We start from the raw sequence: 9,348 nt of genomic DNA on the forward strand, positions 1-9,348 counted from the left end.
GTTATCACACCCAGCAGGAGATCTACTGCCAACGGTCCTTATGGTCTGTTATCACCCAGCAGGAGATCTACTGCCAACGGTCCTTATGGTCTGTTATCACCCAGCAGGAGATCTACTGCCAACGGTCCTTATGGTCTGTTATCACCCAGCAGGAGATCTACTGCCAACGGTCCTTATGGTCTGTTATCACCCAGCAGGAGATCTACTACCAACGGTCCTTATGGTCTGTTATCACACCCAGCAGGAGATCTACTGCCAACGGTCCTTATGGTCTGTTATCACACCCAGCAGGAGATCTACTGCCAACGGTCCTTATGGTCTGTTATCACCCAGCAGGAGATCTACTGCCAACGGTCCTTATGGTCTGTTATCACACCCAGCAGGAGATCTACTACCAACGGTCCTTATGGTCTGTTATCACACCCAGCAGGAGATCTACAGCCAACGGTCCTTATGGTCTGTTATCACACCCAGCAGGAGATCTACTACCAACGGTCCTTATGGTCTGTTATCACCCAGCAGGAGATCTACTGCCAACGGTCCTTATGGTCTGTTATCACCCAGCAGGAGATCTACTACCAACGGTCCTTATGGTCTGTTATCACCCAGCAGGAGATCTACTGCCAACGGTCCTTATGGTCTGTTATCACCCAGCAGGAGATCTACTACCAACGGTCATTATGGTCTGTTATCACACCCAGCAGGTGATCTACTACCAACGGTCCTTATGGTCTGTTATCACACCCAGCAGGAGATCTACTACCAACGGTCCTTATGGTCTGTTATCACACCCAGCAGGAGATCTACTGCCAACGGTCCTTATGGTCTGTTATCACCCAGCAGGAGATCTACTACCAACGGTCCTTATGGTCTGTTATCACACCCAGCAGGAGATCTACTGCCAACGGTCCTTATGGTCTGTTATCACACCCAGCAGGAGATCTACTGCCAACGGTCCTTAATGTGTTGTGGTTTAAATATGGAGACCATTGCCTGTCACCATTAATATGTTGTGGTTTAAATATGGAGACCGTTGCCTGTCACCATTAATGTGTTGTGGTTTAAATATGGAGACCGTTGCCTGTCACCATTAATGTGTTGTGGTTTAAATATGGAGACCGTTGTCTGTCACCATTAATATGTTGTGGTTTATATATGGAGACCGTTGCCTGTCACCATTAATGTGTTGTGGTTTAAATATGGAGACCGTTGCCTGTCACCATTAATATGTTGTGGTTTAAATATGGAGACCGTTGCCTGTCACCATTAATATGACTTGTTATGACTATTCAGACACAGAGAAGTGGATCAGACCAGCACCATTCTAACCTTGAGATTTTATTCATCCCTTCGAACCTTTATCTACTAGTGTTGCCCTTTTGTGTCGTGGTTTTAGGGTTGATGTACAGTATGAGTCTGTCTAACAGGACTGTCTGTAGAGTGTAGTGGGTAGAGAGGGAGAGATGTGTCGTGGTTTTAGGGTTGATGTACAGGATGAGTCTGTCTGACAGGACTGTCTGTAGAGTGTAGTGGGTAGAGAGGGAGAGATGTGTTGTGGTTTTAGGGTTGAGGTATAGTATGAGTCTGTAGAGTGTAGTGGGTAGAGAGGGAGAGATGTGTTGTGGTTTTAGGGTTGAGGTATAGTATGAGTCTGTAGAGTGTAGTGGGTAGAGAGGGAGAGATGTGTCGTCTTTGAATAACTAACCCTACTTTCTGGCTGTAATAATTTACACGTTCTCATTCAAAACAAATGACAACTTCCTCTGTGATTGCGTTACATTTCCTGTCTCTTTGGTATGCGTACCAGCTCTTTGATTTATGAGTCGTTGCAATTTGGCCCCTGGAGCAATTTGGGTTTTATAGCAGATGGAGAATTGTGTGGGTGTGTGTGAATCGTGTCGGGTGTGTGTGTGTTAGGAGACTTTTGCTCGTGTCATTTTGTAAACTTGGGTCATTTTTGTAGTTGAGAGAACAAAGCCGCACCCACCCCTACACAGTGTGGCCACTGTGATGCCTCATAAATACTATAGAATCTCTCACTTCATACATTTAGTTGATGTTTAGCTTATTGGGTATTCAACACCATATGTCATGAAAATACGTTGTTACTAAAACATATTCCAATAAATGTACGCCCCTTGCATTCATGTACAGTGGGGCAAAAAATGTAGTCAGCCACCATTTGTGCAAGTTCTCCCACTTAAAAAGATGAGAGAGGCCTGTAATTTTCATCATAGGTACACTTCAACTATGACAGACAAAATTAGAAGAAAAAAAATCCAGAAAATCACATTGTAGGATTTTTAATGAATTTATTTGCAAATTATGGTGGAAAATAAGTATTTGGTCACCTACAAACAAGCAAGATTTATGTCTCTCACAGACCTGTAACTTCTTCTTTAAGAGGCTCCTCTGTCCTCCACTCGTTACCTGTATTAATGGCACCTGTTTGAACTTGTTATCAGTATAAAAGACACCTGTCCACAACCTCAAACAGTCACACTCCAAACTCCACTATGGCCAAGACCAGGACACCAGGACACCAGAAACAAAATTGTAGACCTGCACCAGGCTGGGAAGACTGAATCTGCAATAGATAAGCAGCTTGGTTTGAAGAAATCAACTGTGGGAGCAATTATTAGGAAATGGAAGACATACAAGACCACTGATAATCTCCCTCGATCTGGGGCTCCACGCAAGATCTCACCCCGTGGGGTCAAAATGATCACAAGAACAGTGAGCAAAAATCCCAGAACCACACGGGGGGACCTAGTGAATGACCTGCAGAGAGCTGGGACCAAAGTATTAAAGCCTACCATCAGTAACACACTACGCCGCCAGGGACTCAAATCCTGCAGTGGCCCCCCTGCTTAAGCCAGTACATGTCCAGGCCCGTCTGAAGTTTGCGAGAGAGCATTTGGATGATCCAGAAGAAGATTGGGAGAATGTCATATGGTCAGATGAAACCAAAATATAACTTTTTGGTAAAAACTCAACTCGTCGTGTTTGGAGGACAAAGAATGCTGTTGCATCCAAAGAACACCATACCTACTGTGAAGCATGTGGGTGGAAACATCATGCTTTGGGGCTGTTTTTCTGCAAAGGGACCAGGATGACTGATCCGTGTAAAGGAAAGAATGAATGGGGCCATGTATCGTGAGATTTTGAGTGAAAACCTCCTACCATCAGCAAGAGCATTGAAGATGAAACCTGGCTGGGTATTTCAGCATGACAATGATCCCAAACACACCGCCCGGGGAACGAAGGAGTGGCTTCGTAAGAAGCATTTCAAGGTCCTGGAGTGGCCTAGCCAGTCTTCAGATCTCAACCCCATAGAAAATCTTTGGAGGGAGTTGAAAGTCCGTGTTGCCCAGCAACAGCCCCAAAACATCACTTCTCTAGAGGAGATCTGCATGGAGGAATGGGCCAAAATACCAGCAACAGTGTCTGAAAACCTTGTGAAGACTTACAGAAAACGTTTGACCTCTGTCATTGCCAACAAAGGGTATATTACAAAGTATTGAGATAAACTTTTGTTATTGACCAAATACTTATTTTCCACCATAATTTGCAAATAAATTCATTATAAATCCTACAATGTGATTTTCTGGATTTTTTTTCTCATTTTGTCTGTCATAGTTGAAGTGTACCTATGATGACAATTACAGGCCTCTCATCTTCTTAAGTGGGAGAACTTGCACAATTGGTGGCTGACTAAATACTTTTTTGCCCCATTGTATGCTTTTATTACTGTCCCAAATGACAGGCTATTCCCTACGTAGTGCACCCTATTCCCTAGTTTAAACCAAGGCCCGACCCCATAGTGTGGTGACTCCCTGTGGATCCCAAGGTGGTTTTCCTGTTTTAGTTACACTAGACATTTACATTGAGAGTTAAAGCCTCAACACTGGTCTCTGGAAAAGATACTGCTGGCTACATTACACAATCTCTCTTTCTCCCTCTCTCCTCCTCTCTCTCTCTCCCTCCTCTTCTCTCTTTCTCCCTCTCTCCTCCTCTCTCTCTCTCCCTCCTCTTCTCTCTTTCTCCCTCTCTCTTCTCTCTTTCTCCCTCTCCCCCTTCTCTCTTTCTCCCTCTCTCCTCTTCTCTCTTTCTCCCTCCCTCTCCCCTCTTCTCTCTTTCTCCCTCTCTCTTCGCTCGCTTTCCTCCGTTTACCCTTCTGTTTCTCTCTCACTCCCTCTCCTATCTTCTCTCTCACTCCTCTCTCCTCTCTCTCCTCCAATCTTTACCTCCCTCCGTCCTTCCCATGGTGTAGGTAATTAGTTGTTACACTGATAAACTTTGTCCTCTAGCGCTTTTTCTAATGATGTTACAACACACACACACACACACACACACACAGCTTTGCAAACAGACCTGTTCAGTTTGTATAACCGCAAAAGACAAAAAATATTTCTAAAAACAAAATGTGTCTAAGGCAAAAAATAGGTATTTTCTCTCAATCCCCTCCTCTCTCTCTCTCTCTCTCTCTCAATCCCCTCCTCTCTCTCTCTCTCAACCCCTCCCCTCTCTCTCTCAATCCCCTCCTCTCTCTCAATTCAATTCAATTCAATTCAAGGGCTTTATTGGCATGGGAAACATGTGTTAACATTGCCAAAGCAAGTGAGGTAGACAACATACAAAGTGAAAATATAAAGTGAAAAACAACAAAAATTAACAGTAAACATTACACATACAGAGGTTTCAAAACAGTAAAGACATTACAAATGTCATATTATATATATATATACAGTGTTTTAACAATGTACAAATGGTTAAAGGACACAAGATAAAATAAATAAGCATAAATATGGGTTGTATTTACAATGGTGTGTGTTCTTCACTGGTTGCCCTTTTCTCGTGGCAACAGGTCACAAATCTTGCTGCTGTGATGGCACACTGTGGAATTTCACCCAGTAGATATGGGAGTTTTTCAAATTTGGATTTGTTTTCGAATTCTTTGTGGATCTGTGTAATCTGAGGGAAATATGTCTCTCTAATATGGTCATACATTGGGCAGGAGGTTAGGAAGTGCAGCTCAGTTTCCACCTCATTTTGTGGGCAGTGAGCACATAGCCTGTCTTCTCTTGAGAGCCATGTCTGCCTACGGCGGCCTTTCTCAATAGCAAGGCTATGCTCACTGAGTCTGTACATAGTCAAAGCTTTCCTTAATTTTGGGTCAGTCACAGTGGTCAGGTATTCTGCTGCTGTGTACTCTCTGCTTAGGGCCAAATAGCATTCTAGTTTGCTCTGTTTTTTTGTTAATTCTTTCCAATGTGTCAAGTAATTATCTTTTTGTTTTCTCATGATTTGGTTGGGTCTAATTGTGCTGTTGTCCTGGGGCTCTGTAGGGTGTGTTTGTGTTTGTGAACAGAGCCCCAGGACCAGCTTGCTTAGGGGACTCTTCTCCAGGTTCATCTCTCTGTAGGTGATGGCTTTGTTATGGAAGGTTTGTGAATCACTTCCTTTTAGGTGGTTGTAGAATTTAACGGCTCTTTTCTGGATTTTGATAATTAGTGGGTATCGGCCTAATTCTGCTCTGCATGCATTATTTGGTGTTCTACGTTGTACACGGAGGATATTTTTGCAGAATTCTGCGTGCAGAGTCTCAATTTGGTGTTTGTCCCATTTTGTGAAGTCTTGGTTGGTGAGCGGACCCCAGACCTCACAACCATAAAGGGCAATGGGCTCTATGACTGATTCAAGTATTTTTAGCCAAATCCTAATTGGTATGTTGAAATGTATGTTTCTTTTGATGGCATAGAATGCCCTTCTTGCCTTGTCTCTCAGATCGTTCACAGCTTTGTGGAAGTTACCTGTGGCGCTGATGTTTAGGCCAAGGTATGTATAGTTTTTTGTGTGCTCTAGGGCAACAGTGTCTAGATTGAATTTGTATTTGTGGTCCTGGTGACTGGACCTTTTTTGGAACACCATTATTTTGGTCTTACTGAGATTTACTGTCAGGGCCCAGGTCTGACAGAATCTGTGCATAAGATCTAGGTGCTGCTGTAGGCCCTCCTTGGTTGGTGACAGAAGCACCAGATCATCGGCAAACAGCAGACATTTGACTTCGGATTCTAGCAGGGGGAGGCCGGGTGCTGCAGACTTTTCTAGTGCCCGCGCCAATTCGTTGATATATATGTTGAAGAGGGTGGGGCTTAAACTGCATCCCTGTCTAACCCCACGACCCTGTGTGAAGAAATGTGTGTGTTTTTTGCCAATTTTAACCGCACACTTGTTGTTTGTGTACATGGATTTTATAATGTCGTATGTTTTACCCCCAACACCACTTTCCATCAGTTTGTATAGCAGACCCTCATGCCAGATTGAGTCGAAGGCTTTTTTGAAATCAACAAAGCATGAGAAGACTTTGCCTTTGTTTTGGTTTGTTTGGTTGTCAATTAGGGTGTGCAGGGTGAATACATGGTCTGTTGTACGGTAATTTGGTAAAAAGCCAATTTGACATTTGCTCAGTACATTGTTTTCATTGAGGAAATGTACGAGTCTGCTGTTAATAATAATGCAGAGGATTTTCCCAAGGTTACTGTTGACACATATTCCACGGTAGTTATTGGGGTCAAATTTGTCTCCACTTTTGTGGATTGGGGTGATCAGTCCTTGGTTCCAAATATTGGGGAAGATGCCAGAGCTAAGTATGATGTTAAAGAGTTTTAGTATAGCCAATTGGAATTTGTTGTCTGTATATTTGATCATTTCATTGAGGATACCATCAACACCACAGGCCTTTTTGGGTTGGAGGGTTTTTATTTTGTCCTGTAACTCATTCAATGTAATTGGATAATCCAGTGGGTTCTGGTAGTCTTTAATAGATGATTCTAAGATCTGTATTTGATCATGTATATGTTTTTGCTCTTTATTCTTTGTTATAGAGCCAAAAAGATTGGAGAAGTGGTTTACCCATACATCTCCATTTTGGATAGATAATTCTTCTTGTTGTTGTTTGTTTAGTGTTTTCCAATTTTCCCAGAAGTGGTTAGAGTCTATGGATTCTTCAATTGCATTGAGCTGATTTCTGACATGCTGTTCCTTCTTTTTCCGTAGTGTATTTCTGTATTGTTTTAGTGATTCACCATAGTGAAGGCGTAGACTCAGGTTTTCCGGGTCTCTATGTTTTTGGTTGGACAGGTTTCTCAATTTCTTTCTTAGATTTTTGCATTCTTCATCAAACCATTTGTCATTATTGTTAATTTTCTTCGGTTTTCTATTTGAGATTTTTAGATTTGATAGGGAAGCTGAGAGGTCAAATATACTGTTAAGATTTTCTACTGCCAAGTTTACACCTTCACTATTACAGCGGAACGTTTTACCCAGGAAATTGTCTAAAAGGGATTGAATTTGTTGTTGCCTAATTGTTTTTTGGTAGGTTTCCAAACTGCATTCCTTCCATCTATAGCATTTCTTAATGTTACTCAGTTCCTTTGGCTTTGATGCCTCATGATTGATTATTGCTCTGTTTAAGTAGACTGTGATTTTGCTGTGGTCTGATAGGGGTGTCAGTGGGCTGACTGTGAACGCTCTGAGAGACTCTGGGTTGAGGTCGGTGATAAAGTAGTCTACAGTACTACTGCCAAGAGATGAGCTATAGGTGTACCTACCATAGGAGTCCCCTCGAAGCCTACCGTTGACTATGTACATACCCAGCGTGCGACAGAGCTGCAGGAGTTGTGACCCGTTTTTGTTGGTTATGTTGTCATAGTTGTGCCTAGGGGGGCATATGTGGGAGGGAATGCTGTCACCTCCAGGCAGGTGTTTGTCCCCCTGTGTGCTTAGGGTGTCAGGTTCTTGTCCGGTTCTGGCATTTAGGTCGCCACAGACTAGTACATGTCCCTGGGCCTGGAAATGATTGATTTCCCCCTCCAGGATGGAGAAGCTGTCTTCATTAAAATATGGGGATTCTAGTGGGGGGATATAGGTAGCACACAGGAGGACATTTTTCTCTGTTAGGATAATTTCCTTTTGAATTTCTAGCCAAATGTAAAATGTTCCTGTTTTGATTAATTTAATGGAGTGAGTTAGGTCTGCTCTATACCAAATTAGCATACCCCCTGAGTCCCTTCCCTGTTTCACACCTGGTAGTTTGGTGGATGGGACTACCAGCTCTCTGTAACCTAGAGGGCAACCAGTGGGTCCGTCTCCTCTATACCAGGTTTCTTGCAGGATGACAATGTCTGTATTACCGATTTCTTTGGTGAAGTCCGGGTTTCTGCTCTTTAGGCCAAAGGCAGAGGACCTCAGGCCTTGGATATTCCATGATAATATAGTGAAGGCTTTTTGTTCCATAGAGTGTCCAATGTTGTTGGTCGTGGTTTGGCCTCAGGCCAGTAAGTGTGAGCAGAGCCTGCTGAGCATCTGGTACATGCCATTGGCTTCGGCGAGTGTGAGAGTGGGGGTTGGGACTGTTTGCCCGCTCACTACCTGGGCGTATGTGTGGCTTCCATGTTGAGGCCCTCTTTGCGGGGGTGGGGTGCATGGGGTGGGCAGGAGTGGCATAGGTCTGACCTGGGTGGGCCTAAATGGGGTGTGGGCATGGTTGACGTGGGGGGGTGTTGATTGGTTGGGGTGGGGGTGTGGATGTGTCTGGGTGTACTGTGGTCTGGATGTAATTCCTCTTGGCGTGGGTCCTCTATGTGTAGGTCCAGGGGGGGGTCCTGCAGATCTGGGAGGGTGTCTCGCTGGTCTGGATGGGGTGTCTATTGATCTGTTGCTCCTGTGTGAAGTGTTGGGGATACGTTTGAGAGCGATGTCCTTTAGAGTTCGGGCAAAGGTGGGCACTGCTGCCTTGTAGAGGTGGACCTGGTCATAGAGGCTGTTCAAGTCCAGGGTGGAGTGGTGGGCCAGGAAAACGTTTGGTTTTGAGGCACAGTCATGGGAAATACTTGCATTTACCCGCTGTATTGTGGCAGGGTGGAAGTCTTTTCGTGGTAGCAGGGTGGAGATAACCACTTGTGCGTTGGGGAAAGTAGAAGAAGCCTTTTCAATCACTCTCTTCAGTGCTGTGGCCACTCTTTCCTGCAGTGCTCTCAGGTCGTTTGTGCCTGTGTGTATTATTATGTGGCTGGGTGAGCCTAGTTTGGCCTCAGACAGAAGGTCGAGGGCACGCTGGGTGTTTGGACACCAGAGTTTAGACACACTGTGTTTGGGAAAAAGTTTTTTTTCTTCTATATATTTCCCATTTGAGTCCATAAGTAGTACAATCTGTGTCTTGTGTTTGTCCTCAGTGGGTGTGGGGGGGTTGTCAAAAGGGCTATCAGGGTGGCTGACAGGGGGGGTGCTCAGAGGGGGTGAGAGCCTCTGGGCTTGGGGTTCTTCATTTGTCTGTTCTGCTGTGAT

This window comes from Oncorhynchus mykiss, chromosome 17 (assembly GCF_013265735.2).
Source record: "Oncorhynchus mykiss isolate Arlee chromosome 17, USDA_OmykA_1.1, whole genome shotgun sequence".
NCBI classification, from domain to species: domain Eukaryota; kingdom Metazoa; phylum Chordata; class Actinopteri; order Salmoniformes; family Salmonidae; genus Oncorhynchus; species Oncorhynchus mykiss.